We start from the raw sequence: 19022 nt of genomic DNA, 5'->3' as shown, positions 1-19022 counted from the left end.
AGATATATATCTTCATTTGATGGACTTGTGAGTTGCCGTGACACATCTTCAGATGGATAGAATTAATTTGGGCGGGGGTGGTTACTTTCCCAGGTGCCATGTGTGATGGCTATCAAAGGGCTGTTTTATCTTGGGCAGAGCCTCCTGATGACAGCACGGGGTGGAGGAGGGAGACTCTCTGGAAGACCCTGACATCTTATGTCAAATCATGACCTTTTCACTCTCTAAAGTGTTTTCCATCTACTATCCATTACCTTACTTTGTTCTCATGATAATCACGTGTGTCACATAAGACATTTATTAACATCTTTTTATTAGAGAAGAAATGGTTGCCGCAAATACTAAGTAATTCCTCCCTGATAAATCCAAGGTAATGGTATATTAATCATGTTTTTTTAATTTTCTGTGTATTATCACGTATTGACATCTTGAAACACCTTTCTGGCTGGGGAGAGACTGCTCCTCCCAGGGCTAGCTAATTCCTAGAGACAGCAAAGGGCATGCTATTTGATAAGCAAATGAAGCAATCCAAAGCTTTCTCTCCTCTATCTGGTCTGCACACCCCAGTGGGCGATATTCCTCTGTCTTAATCGTACCAGGGCCAGGTACCAGGCAACTAGAGACCACCCCTATAAATCTTTTTTTTTTTAATTTAAGTTTTACTTATTTTGAGATAGAGGGAGGGAGGAGGCGGGTGGGGTGGCGGGTAGAGAGAGAGAATCCCAAGCAGGCTCCACGCTATCAGCACAGAGCCCAATGTGGGGCTCGAACGCACAAACTGTGAGATCCTGATCTGAGGCAAAGTCAGATGCTTAACCAATTGAGTCACCCAGGAGCTGGAGACCACCCTTATAGCCCCAAGCCTGACAAAAATGGCCTATACAAACTCTTGACCCTGTCCTGCCTTGCCTTTCCCACAGAAACCCCAACAAAGGCCACGACCTAAGCGTTCCCCCACCCACACCCACTCCTGCCTCTGCTTCCCAACACAAACCTCCTGTTCCTCACGTGTCCATGTGTGTGAGCCGTGCCTCTTGTTTCTAGTAGAACTGGGAGTAACAGTAACCTTTTCTTTCAATGGTATTGACCTGTCCATGTAGTCATTCACTCATCCACACAAATGAAGACCCAGACCCCAAACAAACCTTTCCCTGCCTCTTTTCCTACTTGGCACCCTGCGATCCCCATCACTTAACATTCAGCCCTGGTGTCTCTTTGTGCCCTGTACCCCGCCAGGACAGATCCCGCTTTCTTCCTCATCCCACCCCCTTCTCTGATGCCTTCTCAGCTCAGGGAAAGACACAGGACATACTTCCAGCGTCCCTGTCCCCTGAATTGCAACATTGTCACTGTGAAAACCACCTCCAGCCTTGCTGCATCCCACCTGTGCTCACCTCCTTGACTCTGTGGGGCTAGTAGAGATTGGTCCAACATCACGCTCAGTTCTTTCTGTCTGCTCTGGCTCTCTCTGCCTTTCTCTTTCTCTGTGACCTTAAACAAGGCACGCAAATGTTTCACCTCCTGCTGGGAGGCAGATGAAAAATGTTCCACTTCATGGGGGATTTGCGAGGACTCGTGACAAGTTCCTGAGGTGTTTTCGAGAACCTGCCTGGTCTCAGGCAGAGGAAGCAGCCTTGACAGCGTGGCTGCGCATTATCATCGTAAACATGGCAGTGCGTAACAAGCTCCTGTGACTGGGCTTTTGAAACGACTTCCTCAGGGTAGGAACGGACTGAGATGAAGCTGTGGTGTGGTCAGCTGTCACTTCAAAGGCGGCCATAATGCAAGGAGCTGGTAGCACTGTATTCTGTCTTGTGTCCACAGCGCTGCGAACATAAATGTAGCAGTTCCTTTGTCCTGAATTTCTCATTTAGAGGCTTTCATGTAGGAAATCCGATGGTTAATATAGGCAAGAGCTCATATGAGTATTTTTTTTTATGGTAAAGACGTGATCTATGAGATTTCAGACAAAAGTTTCTCTTAGGTTGTTTGGTTGAAAGAAGTAACTTGCTCATTTATATCTGTAACTTTTCCTGTGACATACAGTCTAGCCCAAAATACATTGTATAGTCAAAACGTGGTTGAGGGACACTAAGAAAAGCAGATGATGCTACCCAGAAGGTCCATCTGGGTGACTTGCAATATACTATCTTCAGCAGGAAGATAAGATTACATCCACCGTGGCAGAGAGCATGAGACAGTTTTCAAATTGGAAGAATGAGTCCAAGAGGTTTACAGGGCTGTGGCTGACGGCACCCTTAGCCCAAATCTTGAGAGTGGTGGGATGGTCAGGAAGTTGAGGCTGGCAGGCCCCAAGATCAATCTTCTGCTTCTGTTCCTTATTACTCTTTACCATATTACTTCACAGCATCAACCTAAATAAACAAAAATGGCAGAAATTAGCTGCCATGGTTTGAATGTTTGTGTCCCCCTGCATCTCAGATGGGGAAATCCTAACTCCCCCACAGATTGATATTAGTAGGTGAGGCCTTTGGGAATTGCTTAGCTCATGCGAGTGGAGCCCTCGTGAATGAAACTAGTGTGCTGATAAAAGAAGTTCCAGAAAGATTCCCTAGCCTTTCCACCATGTGAAGACACAGAGAGGAGGGGCCAGTTGTGAATCAGGAAGAGGCCCTCACCAAAACATGACCATGCAGGTGCATTGATCTTGGGTTTCCCAGCCTCCAGAGCTGTGGGCAATAAATTTATGTTGTTTATAAGCTACCCAGCCCGTGGAATTCTATTATAACAGCCCAAAGAGACTAAGATATCAAGTAAGATACTTTCTTCCTATAACCTTGAGCTGGGTAGATAAGCTCATTGACAGAGGAAGATATAAGGGAGGAAATTCAGAAATGTAAACAGTGAAGTCAAACTAGCTCCAACTGGAGTCATTTCCCTCAGGCAGGAGAAGCTCCCTAGTTGATTATAACCTGACAAAATTCCTTAAAAGAAATGAAAAGAAACCCACCATGTGTGTGTATAGATCCCAGAGAAACACCTAGCCTCCACTCCATGAGCACCATTTTAGAAAATGTTTTATTTTTTGCTGTTCCTTTTCCCCCCCTCTTGTTCTCTGTCCTCCCCCATGCTCAATTTTCTCAACATACAAGTGAGACCCGGGGCAGTCACAGCTTTTGCTTAACACAATTTTATGTCACTCGGAGGTAACAGGGGCACTCGTTTCTAGCGTGTTCCAGGGGAAAGTATTTTACTTGGTCTTGACAGTAGCTCAGCAGTGCATTGAATTCCCTCTCACAGACACATAAGGGCCTGCAGCCAGGTCAAGTGGTGACATGTGTCACTTGCACACAGAGGTGTGTGCAGCCAGGATGGTCTGAGAAGCAGCCTCATGGAAAGAAGTCAATCAAATGTGACTAGACCATCCAAAGGAAGCATCAGCCTGAGAGGCTGACCAGAGAGGGTGTGTCCAGGCACATTGGACATAATTGGAGCTCATTGGACATAATTGAAGAAGACTAGCTTAGGAGGAAATTTAAAACAGGGTAGGTTGAGGAAAGAGCCTGACATAAGGCTGGCTCTATGTCTGCTCTCTGAGGAATTCTGGCTATGTCTCAACCTATCTAAACCTCAGTTTCCTCATCATGGACACGATGACAGCTTCTACCTCACATGTTATGAAGTGAAACGTGATGATGCATGCAACACACTTAATACAACACGTGCACAGAGTATATGCTCGTTCTATTCCAGCTATTAGAATTACCAAAACTATTATTACCATCGCTATTTACCCTAAATGAAGGGGAGGGTGGCTGTATCCCCTTTCATCGGGTGTTCCATAAACTTGGTGTGGCAAGGAGGGTTGAAAGAAATCCTATTTGGACAAATACAAGGTCCCAGCACATGCCGACTTTCATCTGCCATCCCCATATCAAAAACGAGGAGACGGAGGTAAAAGGAGATTACAAAACTTATGCAGGGTCATGTAGAAAAATAGCAGAGTTCAAATTCAAGCCTGAGTAGTTTTCTCTGTCTTGATAGCTAAACATTTCCAACATAACCCTTACCTTCTTAGAGTCATCCACACGCATTACCGGAACTTCCCCGGTTATGGCATTTCCCTTTTCAGTTTCTATCTTGGTCCTCTTCTCACCCTAATAAACTGCTGCTCAGTCTTCAAGTTGTAGCTCCAATGTTATCTTCTTGGGGACTTATGAGGTCTTTTCTAAGCCTACCAGGAAAGTGGGTCTCTCCCACCATTGGACTCACATTGGATTTGGGGTTTCGTTGAAGATACGGTCCACTCATTTATGCCAGCACTCTTAACCTGGGGTCTATGGCGGGGGCATCAGAGGGAGGTCTGTGAATCAGGCATATGGATGTGCGTTTGAACGTACACTGGGACAGAAATGCACACACAACAGTAATTTTTATGTGATTTTTTTCCCCCAAACACCTTAGTGAATACGTTATTTCTGTGTCTATTATGGCTGCTCCTGTAGACATGCCCTGTATCCTCATCAGTGTTGGCATATGTCAGAACAGCTTTCCACTGGTAGGAATTAAAATATGTGCCCTGCCATTATGATGGTGAGCATCTGTCTTTGTTTACATCAGGATTGGCTTAAGTTAGAAAATGTCAAAGAAAATAATAAGGAAGAAATACCAAATATTTTTTGGCTCTGCTTCCCCCTACGTGTGACAGAACACCACAGCCCGCGTTGTTTTGGCAGGATGACTTCTTGTCAGTGGAAGGAACGCGAAACCAAAAATGCAGGACTAGTATCTCATAATTTTTCTTCCAAAAATTTGCAAGTGTAGATCTTTTCTAAGAAAAGGAGACTAGGGTTGAAAAGGCAAGACTTTACCAAAATTGGGTGGGCCCTAATGAGTCAGCCTGCTCTTAAAATAACAACAAAGTAAGTGGTAAAATCTGGGTACCCCCAAAATGGTCAAGTTAGTATATGGTTTGGGGCAAAGGAGGCAGGTTAAAGCAGTACCTCCAAAAAAATGAAATTATTCCATGATGGTCGACTTTTTAAAAATAATGTTTTGAGGCATCCAATGGAGGAATTGGAAGCTGCTTTGTGCAGCCAGCTGATGCCTTCAAAAATAAACTCCTATTTAGCAAGTCCATTCAGAAATTTCAAATCCATCAATATCTTTGAAATGCTGAGAAGTTTCTTCTGCAAATATAACTCGTTGGGCACTTTGTGAATAGACAGAACATCTGTGGTGCTTGTGACACAGCTTAGAGGAAGAATCTTTATGCAGTAAGTTCTACACCCATTGCTTTCTCTGGCCCTGCTTGTCTATGGTAAGGTATCAACTTTGTTAATGCTGGTGCCTTGAATCATTGCCTTTTCAAAATGTTTTCTCATGAAATGAAAGCAGAATATGAACTCCTTCTCTTTTACAAATCTGTGATACAGAAATATGCTGACAACCTGAAACCCCGCAACTCTTTAAAGTACTTCTGATCAGACAACCTGAAAATTGAAACATGAACTCTTAATCTTCCCTCTGCTGACATCAACAGCATTCCGTTGCTGAAGACGAAACTCAGTGATGTGAAGCCGGTGGAAATTAAACAACATAAATCCACTATCCACGTCAGATAATCTTGGAATATCTTGGCGTTCTCTTATGATAAGCCCACTGTGTCTTTTGTGAACATGAACTGATTCTGTTTGCTACAACATGCCATTGTGAGTGCAGCTTTTCAGCCTGTGTTCCCGTCAAAGCAGAAAGTCTACAGAAAGGTACCTAGACATCACGCCAGACACTATTCAGTAATTTCAGCTTCTCATTCAAGCCATGGGAGAGATGCCTTCTCATTGAAGTTTATTTTTTAGCAAAGACAGACTTTATGGTTTAATTTTATTTGCGCACATTGGATTTCTTTCTTTCCTTCTTCCTATTTTTTTAGAAAGTTGCCTGAAATTAATTTTGCATGTAAAGGAGGATGGAAAAGGCACAATTCTTTATAAAAGTGTTTTGATCTAATGCAACAAAAGCAGCTATATACATAATTTTGTTTTTCGTTGTATATAAATATCTCTGAGAAGAAAAGCTAGCTTTCACCAGATTCCCAAAGCCTCTATGATACAAAAAGGGTTAAGAATAATAGCATGAAGTTAAACATATCTTGAGGTCAGAGAATCTTTATAATCCGCTCCCCTTTCCACAGCACCTGGGAGAGTGACTGCAATTAATGCCCAGAATGTTGGTCATGGTAGTTATGGTTTTCCCATTCCCTAAAGGATGTTGACCACAAGAGACAGAGTTGGCTGAATGAGCAGGTACACTCGTGAAAATTAATTTTAAAACTGAGTGCAAATCTCTATTCCTCATCAAGACAAGGAAGAAAGCTTCTTTATTAAATATCTTATGGCCTGGAAAAGGAAAATCTGACTGGGAGGATGTAAAATGAAAATTTGTTTCCTTTTGTTGATACTACAAAATGGTGGGGGAGAATTTTTTTTTACTTGTACTGCATTTCCATACTGGATTCAAAGTCAAAGTCTTTAACAATTAAAGTAAACATCATTAGGATATTGATATTTTCGTGGGCCATATTATGTCCCTTCGAAATTCATACACTGAAGTCCCACCCCAGTACCTCGGAATGTGACTTTATTTGTAGACAAGGTCCTTGCAGAGGTAATCGAGTTAAAATGAGATCACTAGGGTGGCTTCTAATCCAATATGACTAGCATCCTCACAAAGAGGAAATCTGAACACATACAGGATGGATGGAAGACACGGGGAGAGGATGGCCATTTACAAGTCAAGGAGAGAGACCTGGAACAGACCTATCTCTTATGCCCCTTGGAGGAAACCAATCCTGTGGACTCCTTGACCCGGACTTCTATCCTTCAGAACTGTGGTAAAATAAATTTCTGTTGTTTAAACCACCTACTCTGCAGTGCTTTGTTAGGGCAGCCCTAGCAAGCTAGAACATACATACAGAACAAATCCCAGGAATTCCAGACAAAGACCATGAAAATAGGCTAGGGGGACCCTGGAAGTAACACTGAACTGGGACACAGAGGCAGATAGGATTATTAATCCCTATGACCACCGCCTAAGGAAGGAGAAAGCTCTTCAGCTCTAACATAGATCAGCAGCTCAGAGCTTCAAAGTTTTAAGTTCTTCCATCATACTTTAAGTCTATCAGATAACGTGATGCCTCTGGTATAGGAGTCAAGATTTGTGTGTCTAATTAGTAATTTTTTTTTCATGCACAGAAGTGTAAAATGTAAAATCTCAATGTGAGGGGTAGAGGAAAAGGAGGAATTAAAAAAGCAGCCTGAAAAGTAAATCCTTACTTTATTGGGTTCCGGCTACAATCGACTTGGCTAACCTGCTTCTGCTTTTTGCATAGCAAGTCTTCAGTTGCTTTTCTCTGCCCCTATTCCCACCTCTGGAGGAACGTGGGTGTTTCCTGGCTCCTCTCCCTTTATACCCTCTCATGGTTTCAGGTATCACCTTAATGGCCTTGGACTCCTGTTGTCCTTCAGGCTTGAGTTTGCATCCTGGCTGTGCCCTTTACTTCCCGTGGGTTGCTTTGGGCAATCTGATCAGCCTTCCTGAGGTCTGAGTTTCTTTATTTATTTATTTTTTTTTTATATATGAAATTTATTGACAAATTGGTTTCCATACAACACCCAGTGCTCATCCCAAAAGGTGCCCTCCTCAATACCCATCACCCACCCTCCCCTCCCTCCCACCCCCCATCAACCCTCAGTTTGTTCTCAGTTTTTAAGAGTCTCTTATGCTTTGGCTCGGTCTGAGTTTCTTTAGATCGCAACAGTATCACCATCACAGGGTGTTATGGAGCGTGAGCGAGAAACTGCCTCTAAGCTCTCAGCATAGGTGTGGCCCAGAGCAAGTGTGCAATAAATGAGAGCTGAATTAAAAATAACAACAATACAACAAACCGGTATATGGTACTTACTATGTGCCCAACACTGATCTAAAAGCTTTACATGTATCGACTCATTTAATTCTCACAACAGATGAGGAAACTAAGGCACAGAGAAATTATGCAACTTGCTCAAACTCACACAGTCAGTAAATGATGGTTCTTCATTACTCAGGTAGTCTGACTCCAGACACTATCTTCTCAAAATATTAGGCATACTGTATCTCTCCGACTATTAGTATTATTTATTAATGACACAGCCCTTCTTTTCTCCCGTGAGCTTCCAAATCGTATGGCTTAAAAACAAAAATAAAGGGGTGCCTGGGTGACTCAGTCAGCTAAGCGTTCGACTTCGGCTCAGGTCAGGATCTCATAGTTCGTGGCTTCGAGCCCCACATCAGATTCTGTGCTGACAGCTCAGAGCCTGGAACTTGCGTTAGATTCTGTGTCTTCCTCTCTCTCTGCCCCTCCCCTGCTCTCTCTCTCTCTCTCAAAAATAAATAAATATTAAAAAATTAATAAAAACAAAAATGAAAACAACAACAACAACAAAACTCTCTGGATACCTCACAGTCACCTCAGATGCAACATGCTCAAATGAGTCCCCACTCTGCTCACCATCCCTGCTCCTTTCTTGGGAGTGGATGGCATATAGCCCAGCGAGAAACCTGGTGTCACATCAGATTCCTTGTTTTCCCTAACCTTCCCACACCCCAGCGATCTACTGATTTCTATTTCTATCCTCTTCTCTCCATCCCTAAAACTTCCCTTGAAGTTCAAGACATCATCGTCTCTGCTCTAGATAATAGCAACAGCCTTCCAACTGGTTTTTCTGCCTCTAGGCTCAAAGAGCCCGTATCTCCTTACCTCACCTTCTCCACGGATTTGTTTTTAAGTTTATTTATTCATTTTGAGAGAGAGGAAGAGAGAGAGAATCCCAAGCAGGCTCCGCAGCACTGTCAGCACGGGGCCCCATGTGGAGCTCCGGTCATGAACTTTGAAATCGTGACCTGATCTCCAACAGTTGGGCACTCAGTTGGACGCTCAGCCGACTGAGCCACACAGGCATTCTCCACAGATGTAAAATACAAATCTGACCGTTTCAATGCTGCCTAAAGGATTAATTTGGGGTTCATTAGCATAGCCCAGAAGACCCTCATATATGACTGCTATCTACCTCTCCAGCCTCAACTCCCCCTCCTACCAAGTCCCATACTTCCCTGAACTTGACTAATCTTCTGTTGCTCTCTTCATCCTGCTATCCTTCCATCCCTGTCTCTGTCTCTCTTTCGGTCTCTCTCATACACCATGTTGTTTCACGACTAGTATATTAGAGTCTACATTTTAAAAAATTGCTCAGCTTATCCACCGGGAATACATGAAACAATCACAGGAAGATATGATCACTAACGTTCCCACCCACCATTTCTCTCCCTGCCAAAATACTCACCAAATTAAATTTGTTACTTGAAGAAAAATAAAATCGCTTGAAAATCAGTTTTATAAGTAAGCAAATTTTTAGAGAATCATCTCTCAAAGACATAAAACTTCTAAAGCAACCACACACCAGCCATTATTTATATTCTGTTTTTAGCATCTTAATACCTCATGTTCTATCTGAAAGATAAAATGACTGGTTTTCTCCTGGTGACATAATGGACTAGCATGTGACCAGTTATCATTTCTCTTCTCTGAAACCAAAAGCTTCAAGGACATAGAGATGGAATTGTTGAAAAGGCCTTGGGATTGACACGGTTATGCGCCTGCCCCTGCTGCTGAAAATGTACAGTTTGTCACTGTGTGTCACGAACGTCAGGATGAGGCACACTTGCGGTAGCCCATCCAGTCTCCCTCTTTCTTTGAATGCCAGTTTCCCATTTAATCCATAAAAGTTACATATTGAGAGTACAGATGAAACTGAGTGCCCCTTGATCACCTGCGCTCTGGGTCGAGCACTCAGAAAAATTCTCAGTAGTTGGTAGATGGTGCTGCGGAGTAAAAAGAAGAAATCGGAAGCAGCCCTAAGTTCTACGTACCGTTATTTCATCTCCTAACCTGAGGGGAGAGCAGTATTGTGTAATGGCAGAATGCACAGTCTTGGAAGTCAAAGTCACCAGAGTCTTCTTTGCAGCTGTACCTATGTGACGATGGAGAAGCACTTAATCTAAGGCTCTGTTTCCTCATGCGAAAATAAATAAATAAATAAATGGGAAGTTGTGTGTAAAACATATAATTAAATATTGAATAACAAATGGAAGCTCTTCTTATTTATGAAGAGTGATCGGGCAGTGATTGACAATTTCAGGAAAACTAGTTCTTAACATCAAATGGGAATGAGACATTACTAAAATCTTTAGTCACTGAAACCTCTCACCATTCAAGTATTTAAGTTTTGTATATGATTCAGGAAGTATACCTTTGGCTGCTCAACTTCCAAAAATATGTATATACTACATACTATAATCTTAATGATTTTTTCTACTTCTATAAAATGACTAACCCAGAAATCTTTTCTCTGATCTTCAATTAAGAGAAAAATAAAGTAATCCTTAATGATATGTTCTCCAAAAATTACATAATTATATATTAACCCAAGCCCATCCTTGTCCTTATATCTATTATTTAGGATTAGCAAGTTGGTGTGGGGGAAGAAATCTATTTCAGTAAAAGCTGTATGTGCTACCTTCTACTCTGAAGTTTGTTATTAAAAATGTGTTGTAGTGATGAAATAATTGGAAACCAAGTAAGTGAACAAAGTTGGATTAACACAATGTGTTAAAACTTTATAGGGTCTAGTTAGAAACACAGCACATCAGTCAAAAGACAGACACTCCTAGATGTATTAATTTTTTTCTGATAATAGTTGCATATTGGCCTGATAACTCACTGTGCCAGAAGTAGGCAATTTGTTTTCAATCAAATCAAACCTACTTATCCTTTTTAAGTAAAGAACAATTATAAATACGTCTTATTGAATATAATACTCCTCAAAATGAAAATTTTAAAGCCAGTCTTAGATTCCAAGTGTAAACTCTAAATCATCTAATAGAGGGAAAACTCAGGATCTTATATAAAGCCTTCAGATAAATAACGATCACTTTCCAAGTACCTACCATTCTGATGACAAGCACTGCACTAGCTAACTTTTGTTTATTTTTTTCTAGTCTTCTCAAAAACTGGCTTTTCACATTTGAGGAAACAAAGTCAGAGAAGGCAAGGGACTAACCTAAATTCAACAACTTGCTAAAGTTTAATCTGGGATTAGCTTATTCTTGTATCTTCCTACTAGGGGTTAGGCTTCCCATGAAAAACTGTCTTATTTTATTTAAAAGATACTTCTTACAAAAGAGTTATTTGCCAAAACTTCATATGGCTGTATAGCTCATGAAAACAATGAGATTCAGTGGGTAGAGGAATTTGTAGCTCTTCGTGACTAATGTACTTTTAAAATATACTAACGATCACTAAAGCCAAATACCCCATGAAAAATAATAGGCAAAAGAAATAAAGTGTTCTTTTAAAACCTGGTCTTTGGTTTCCTGTTTCATATTATAATTGGTTGATGTCTGAAAAAGTCTGTGTTCATTTTCAGAAATGGCAACAATCTCCTAAAATAGAGTCTGGGCATAAATGAGAAACAAAACGAGCTTTACTCTTTAAAAAAAAAAAAAAAAAAGAAATGTCTTGGCAAGAAAAAAGAATGCCCTTAACAAACTATGAAAAAACATGAACTTCAGTATTTAAGAACCAAGTTTATGAATGATTGGTAACGACAGAACTTGACAATGCCCAGTGTTGGGAAGGAAAACTTTCTTTGTCTCATTCGCTATTGCTGAGTTCCTTCGTTGAAGCAGACGTGTTAGAAGAGAATTCTGCAGTGTCTGTCTACATGGAAATGCACATACCCTTTAAATTAGCAATTCCACCTCAGCCTGGCAAAAGTGTGCCAATACATACACACACACACACATATACATACAAATGCTAACTACATTTTTGATAGAGGAGACAAAATCTTGAGAAAATGAAATGTCCACCAATAAGAATTTGAAAAGAATTGCCAGATAGGGTACAGTGAAGCACATTGTGGTTACTACAGATACTCGAAGTACATTGTCATGTGGGAAAAGCAAGTTGTAGACCATTGTGGACACCATAGGCCTATTTATGTTAAATATATTGTCAAATTAAACAAAAATGCCTTTAGACTGATGTGGCTCCATTGCGGTGGCAGCCTATAGAGGCAAACCAAAATCTAAACCTACAAATGCCTCAAAGTCACAAAATTAAAACACTAGGGACAACCAGTCATAAACAGCCAATAGGCATAAAGCTTTAGCCAATCAATAATTTCCTTTCGTTGCTTCCCTTCTTTTCTCTGTATGAGTCTTTCCCCTGGTCCTTGTCTGCGGAGCCCTCCTAACCACTTCTGGTTTGGCGCTGCCCGATTTGAATCAGTTTTTGCTCAAATAAACTCTTACAATTTTTAATATGCCTCAGTTTATCTTTTAACAGTATACACGCACATTCGCTTTTATATTTCTAGGAAATTTCTGGAATTACATAGAAGAAACTGTAACCGGGAGTTATCACTGGTAGAGAGAGGAGGGAAGAGGACTTTTAGTTTTCCACTGTGTAATTTTGTATTATTTCACCATAAGCAGCAATGACTTTGTAAGAACAAAAAGGATTTTAGAACAGCATAATACAAAAGACTGTACAAGTGATTCTATTTAACAAAATTATGAAGGGCACCTGGGTGGCTCAGTTTGTTACGCCATCAGCTCTTGGTTTCAGCTCAGGTCATGACCTCCCAGTTTGTGGGTTCAAGTCCTTCATTGGGCTCCACGCTGACAGTGTGGAGCCTGCTTGGAATTCCATCTCCCTCTCTCTGTCCATCCACCTCCTTTATCAAATAAATAAACTTTAAAAAAAAGTTATTAGAGCTACAGGAAGTGAGGTCCCCACCTGCTAACATTCGGGATGGAAGTGAGCGTTGCTGGGGCCCGGATGTGAGGAGAAAGGGACTGACTGTAGGCAGAGCGTGTCTCCACCCAGCCCTTGGATTCCGCTCCTTCATTTCCAACCTGGAAGAAATTTACATCTATTCCCTGGACCATGAAAAGCTATGACAATCCCCCTGTGATAAAAACCACCAGATCAGAGCCTAAAGGATTCCTTACCCTCTTATCAAGTGCAGAAAGAATCATCCTGATGTCGAGAGCAAAATGGTTTCGACCATTTTGACTTGTCCCTTCAGTGCTCGCCACCAGGTACATCTGGCGAAATCAGTCATCATATCTTCAGCTATGACGATAAAAGTCATATTGAGCAGGATGTTGTCAACCAAACCAGGAACCTTGCTCTCTGGCTGAGAGCAAATGGCAGTGTCCTCCTTGGGATGGAGACTGGGATAAAGATCTGGGGGAAACAGACCAGCACCCCATTTGTCTGGGGGCACAGCCAACTATGTGGCAATAATAACCCTGCAAACAACATCGTTGTGGAACATGAGAGTAACCTGGCTTCAGGCATGCGTGCTCTCTCTGCTGAATGTTCTGCCATGGAAAAACAATGGAAATGTACGGCAACTGAAGATCTATCTCATCAAATGCCAGACCCTAGAAGTCTCTTCTTCCTGCTACCAGTGGGTTCTTCATTTTTCCCCCTCCTAATCTAGTCATAGAAAGATAAACTGCCTGTGACTTTAAAAAAAATTTTTTTTAATTATTGAAGCTTAAAAATGTGCAATAATAATTTGAATCATTTTGAGTACTTTTACAGCTCCATCTTGAATCAAATATTAAACAAAGTTTAGTAATACAGAGGTAAGATCTATCACAAAAAACTTTCCTTTTTCCTTACAGGAAATTTAATGCCTCAAAGAGTTTACCTTAAGATCTTAGTGACTTTGTACCAGGGGCGCCTGGGTGGCGCAGTCGGTTAAGCGTCCGACTTCAGCCAGGTCACGATCTCGCCGTCCGTGAGTTCGAGCCCCGCGTCAGGCTCTGGGCTGATGGCTCGGAGCCTGGAGCCTGTTTCCGATTCTGCATCTCCCTCTCTCTCTGCCCCTCCCCCGTTCATGCTCTGTCTCTCTCTGTCCCAAAAATAAATAAACGTTGAAAAAAAAAAAAAAATTTAAAAAGATCTTAGTGACTTTGTACTATAACCTGTGAGTACACAGCAGATTGGATTTGACACATCCCAAACAATACCACCATTTTGAGGCTTCATCCTTTTTACTTCTTAAAGGAAGTCTGAGGCAAGAAGAGGCAATGACATGTGTGACATTTGTGACATCTGGGCAGATGAGTTTTTTTCTTCTCTCCCACCTTCTCTCTCCACCTCCTCCCTTCCCTCTCTCTTTGGTTGCAAACAGAGGAGAAAAAAACAAAGAAGAAACATATAATTATGAACAAAGAGAAAAGCATTTGTTTTGGTTTTTTTGTTTGTTTGGTTTGTGTTTGTTTTTGAGAAAAAGCACAAAAGGGGGAGAAGCAGAGAGAAGAGGGAGACAAAGAATCTGAAGCAACCTCCAGGCTCTGAGCTGTCAGCACAGAGCCCAACGCTGCTCGAGCTCACAAGCTGTGAGATCGTGACCTGAGCTGAAGTCTAGATCGTGACTTGAGACAAGGTCAGATGCTCAACTGACTGAGCCACCCAGGCACCCCTGCATTTTTTCAGCTTTTTATCGAGCACCTTCCCTGTACCAAGAATTATGCTATGTCACAGTATCCAAAGCACATACTTTGCCTTCACTGAGTTTAGCTGGGAGTGGGGTGGAAGGGATGTAGGCCAGAAGTCACTCTTCCATTGCAGTGCGAAGTTACATGGCAAGTAACTCATAGTCCTCAAATATCTACACAAAATAATATGTACCTAACTGTCCTCTTCCTTAATAGGTCAGACACCATCCAAAGATCACTATTACTTTACCAGCAGCCAATTTATAGAAAAATTGGGGAAATTAATTTCTTTCATGACTACCTCATTAATAAAGATGAGCATTTAGGAAATATTTCTCATTTTGTGGACTTCTACTCTTTGTTTTGTCCTAATCACTCCTATGGGATGTCATTTTTCCTGTTAGCCACTTTTATGTCAGCAAATGTTTGCTGTATTGAATCCAACAATGAATTCTCCTAGATGGATATATTTATCCAAAGTTCACTGCCAAGAGTTTTTTTTTTTAATTTTAAATTTTATTTTATTTTTTGAGAGAGAGAGAGGGCATGTGCATGTAAGCAGGGGAGGGGCAGAGGGAGAAGGAGAGGGAGAATCTCATGTAGGCTTCATATCCAGTGCAGAGCCCAATGTGGGACTAGATCCCATGGTTGTGAGATCATAACCTGAGCTGAAATCAAAGGTCAGAAGCTCAACCGACTGAGCCACCCAGGTGCCCCAAGAGCTTTTTTCTTTTTTAAACACCATTTCCTGTCTTCATCACTACTCAGCAAGTACCCTTAAATTACTACTCATGATCTCTTAGTAAACGTCTGCTTTCTTCCAACAATATAGAATGTATCTATATAATAAACCAAACGGTCTACTTTATATCCATACTCCTTTCCAGTTCACTTTCAAAAATAAAAGCAGGTACCTTCTTTAATAACTTTGAAACTAAGCCCTCTGCTGTACCTGTGAGACTGGTTTTGTATGACACTTGAGAGTTTAGGGATGCAATCTGTATCTAACAAATGAATTCCGCATCTTTTGAAGCTACATTGCTCAATTCCTTTAGCATACTGTGTTAACAGGATGAAACTATGTTTCTATAGCTCTCCCATCTTTAAAATGTTTGTACATGTCACATTCTATGGACAATTTCGGTTGACATATCTATCATCCCTATCAGTGTGCAAGTTCCTGAAGAGCAGGGATACCATTTGTGTCTCAGATACAAACAGGATCCTTAGTGAAAATACGGATCTAAGAGGAAATCCAACTTTGCTTCTGTAAACCTGATCGTATATAAAGTTGTGCATTACATAAATTGTTCCTGCTAACTCTCTTTTTCTGTTTAGTGGTCTCTTTTCTTACTGGGTTCATGGCCAAGTCTGCTATGGAAGAAGTCTACAGTTTTGACATTCCACTTGACAACAGCAATACAGATACCTTCCCACACCCAATAAAAACATATCCACCTCCTTCCTCCTACAGACACTTACACAGTTAGTTCTGAGGCCAAATACTTTCTGTGAATTATATCAGTCAATCCTTTCAAGAATCCTAAAAAGTGTACAGCATTGCCATTATATAGAATAGAAGGTTAGTTCCCTCAGGCTTGTATAGTGAGTAAATAAATGTTGGAGGCTGGGATTTGCCCTTACAACTGTCCAACTCCAGAATCCATGCCTTTTCCAATTTGTCTTGCAGCCTCCATTCTTTCTAAGTCCTGATCATCTGAAAGCCATTTATGTATTCTAAGTAAACTAGTCCATATAGAGTATCCTTCCCAGATCATTATCAAATTGTCTCTTTTCATGGTTTACTTACGAAAACATGGTTTTGACAGTAGAATTGTGATTGGAGGCGAGAATAAAAGACAGAGCTAAGGAAAAGGGCAACATTGGTCCAAGAGGGCCTACGTTGTGAAAAGCCGCCATGACAACTCCCGCACTTAAAATTCTTTAGTGGTGGGGTGCCTGGGTGGCTCAGTCAGTTAAGTGTCCGACTTGTGATTTTGGCTCAGGTCACTATCTCACAGTTCGTGAGTTCGAGCCCCTCATCAGTTTCTGTGCTGCCGGCCCAGAGCCTGTTGGGATTCTCTCTCTCCCTCTCTTTCTCTCTCTCTCTCTGCCCTTCCCCTGCTCATGCATGCTCTCGCTTTCTCTCTGTCTCTCAAAATAAATAAAATTTAAAATATTTTTTAAAATAAATAAGAATTTAATAAAAGGACACTTTTAAAAATTCTTTCGTGGTTCCCCATTGGCTTTTATTTGTTTAATACATAATTAGTGGGTCCCTACTAAGTCCCAGCTACTGTTCACCAGAGGAAAGTAGACAAAACAGCTGCCCTCATGATGCTTACATTATAGGGAGGTGATGGAGAGTAAAAACAGATAAATGTAGCATACTGGGATAGGTAGGCATGGAAAAACAGGGCAGGTTAAGAAGTCTGGGAGTGTCTTCCTTGTAACGTCCAAACTTTCGTTTGGCAGACAAAAGCTTTCACCATTTGGTCATCATCTACTGTATGCCACGGTAAAAACTACACTCAGTCTTTCCGAAGTTCTTTTTGTCTTGTGCCCCCACTCTAACTGTTCTTCAGTCTTCTGAGTAGTGGACACATCATTTCTTTCATGACGTCCTTGAATTTTTCCTCTGGCACCTCCAAATTCTTATTTGTATGCCAGAGCATGCTGAACTTCCATAATAGCATTTATCACAGACTGTTGTGGGAAATTGTCATTTCCCACTGTCAATATCTGTCTTCTTCAAACAGACAACAAACTCACTGATGCAAGAGCCATGTATTTCACCTTAAATCTGTGACACTTCATACCAAGCCTGGCAGGGAGTAAACACTCAGTAAATACTTCATGAAGGATGGGAATGCACGCTCAGATGAAATAAGGCCATTTAAGCACACAAGATTATCAAAGACCATCATGAATGAAAGAAAATAAGGCTATTGTTTATACTTGTACTGAATACCTATTAAACCATGTACCAAGTTGACAGGATAATCACTGTTTCAAGGTTACCTTTTTATAAAGCATAACTCGAACAAACTGTCAAGATGAAATGGCTAAAATCCGTAGTTCTGTGCTTGAGACAGACAAATACACTTAAGATATTACATTTTAAAAGATAAAGTTTATTACCAGGGCACCTGGGTAGCTCAGTCGGTTAAGCGCCCGACTGTGATTTAGGCTCAAGTCATGATCTCCCCGTTTGTGAGTTCGAGCCCCATATTGGGCTCTGTCTTGACAGTGTGAAGCCTGCTTGGGATTGTCCCTCTCTCCCTCTCTCTCTGCCTTCCTGTGCTCTGTCTCTCAAAATAAATAAATAAAAACTTTTTAAAAAGATACTTTATTACCATAATAATTTCTTGACATGTTTATTACAAATTACAAACTACTTATAAAGACATTCATTTGCAGTGAATTGGCATTATTTAAATCTTAACTTGTCTCAGTGGAAAACTGGCCTCTAAGTGTTATAGGCCTTACATTCAGTCTTTGGCAGATTGAGCCAAGAATATAGCAGATACCTGTTACTTCTACATATACATTCTCTGTATGTAAGATATTTGCTATAGATTCATGGCAATTAGAAGATACAAAGTTGGGGGGCACCTGGGCGTCTCAATCGGTTAAGCATCCGACTTCGGCTCAGGTAATGCTCTCGCAGTCCGCGAGTTCGAGTCCCGCATCGGCCTCTGTGCTGACCCGGAGCCTGCTTCGGATCCTCTGTCTCCGTCCCTCTCTACCCCTCCCCTACTCGTGCTCTGTCTCTCTGTCTCTCTCTCTCTCTCTCTCTCTCTCTCTCAAAAGTAAATGAACACTAAAAAAAATAATAATACAAAGTTGGATATCATCTTACAAAACAAATTCTCTGTAACATTAATAACCAATATTCTATTTTGATTTCCAAAATCAAAATGTGATATCCATGGATTTAGAAGTAACACTATCCTGACTACAATTTTGAAAATTAAAGGTGCTAGCCAACACATCCTTTGTTTAGCAATTAATGATAATCACAAGTTCAATTTAATCATGAAAAAAGCAATCTGTGCTCATAAAATCAAAATACTATCTTGGCCATGAGTTTTGATTCACATTTTAAATATAGATTTGCCAGTATATAGGCATTATCACTTGCCCAAAAAAATAATCTAAGCTAGCTAAACTACTAAATATAAAAATGTGAGGGGCATCTGGGTGGCTCAGTTGGTTAAGCATCTGACTTTAGCTCAGGTCATGATCTCACAGTTTGTGGGTTCAAGCCCCGGGTTGGGCTCTGTGCTGCCAGCTCAGAGCCTGGAGTCTGCTTTGGATTCTGTGTCTCCCTCTCTCTCTGCCTCTCACCATCTCTCTCTCAAAAATGAATAATATTAAAAAATTAAAATATATATGTATACAAATGTGAAATATATTAAAACAATGTATGTAGATAGAAAATT

The 19022-nt window shown here is 41.0% G+C and overlaps 1 pseudogene; it reads left to right on the top strand.

The window, feature by feature from the left end:
- The first annotated feature begins 6672 nt into the window (after positions 1–6672).
- Positions 6673–13566, top strand: LOC115501853 (annotated as a pseudogene).
- Positions 13567–19022: the final 5456 nt, after the last annotated feature.

This window comes from Lynx canadensis, chromosome A2 (genome assembly GCF_007474595.2).
Source record: "Lynx canadensis isolate LIC74 chromosome A2, mLynCan4.pri.v2, whole genome shotgun sequence".
In the NCBI taxonomy this organism is placed as follows: domain Eukaryota; kingdom Metazoa; phylum Chordata; class Mammalia; order Carnivora; family Felidae; genus Lynx; species Lynx canadensis.
Note: the sequence above shows the minus strand (reverse complement) of the source record. Positions and strands in the feature narration are given on the sequence as shown.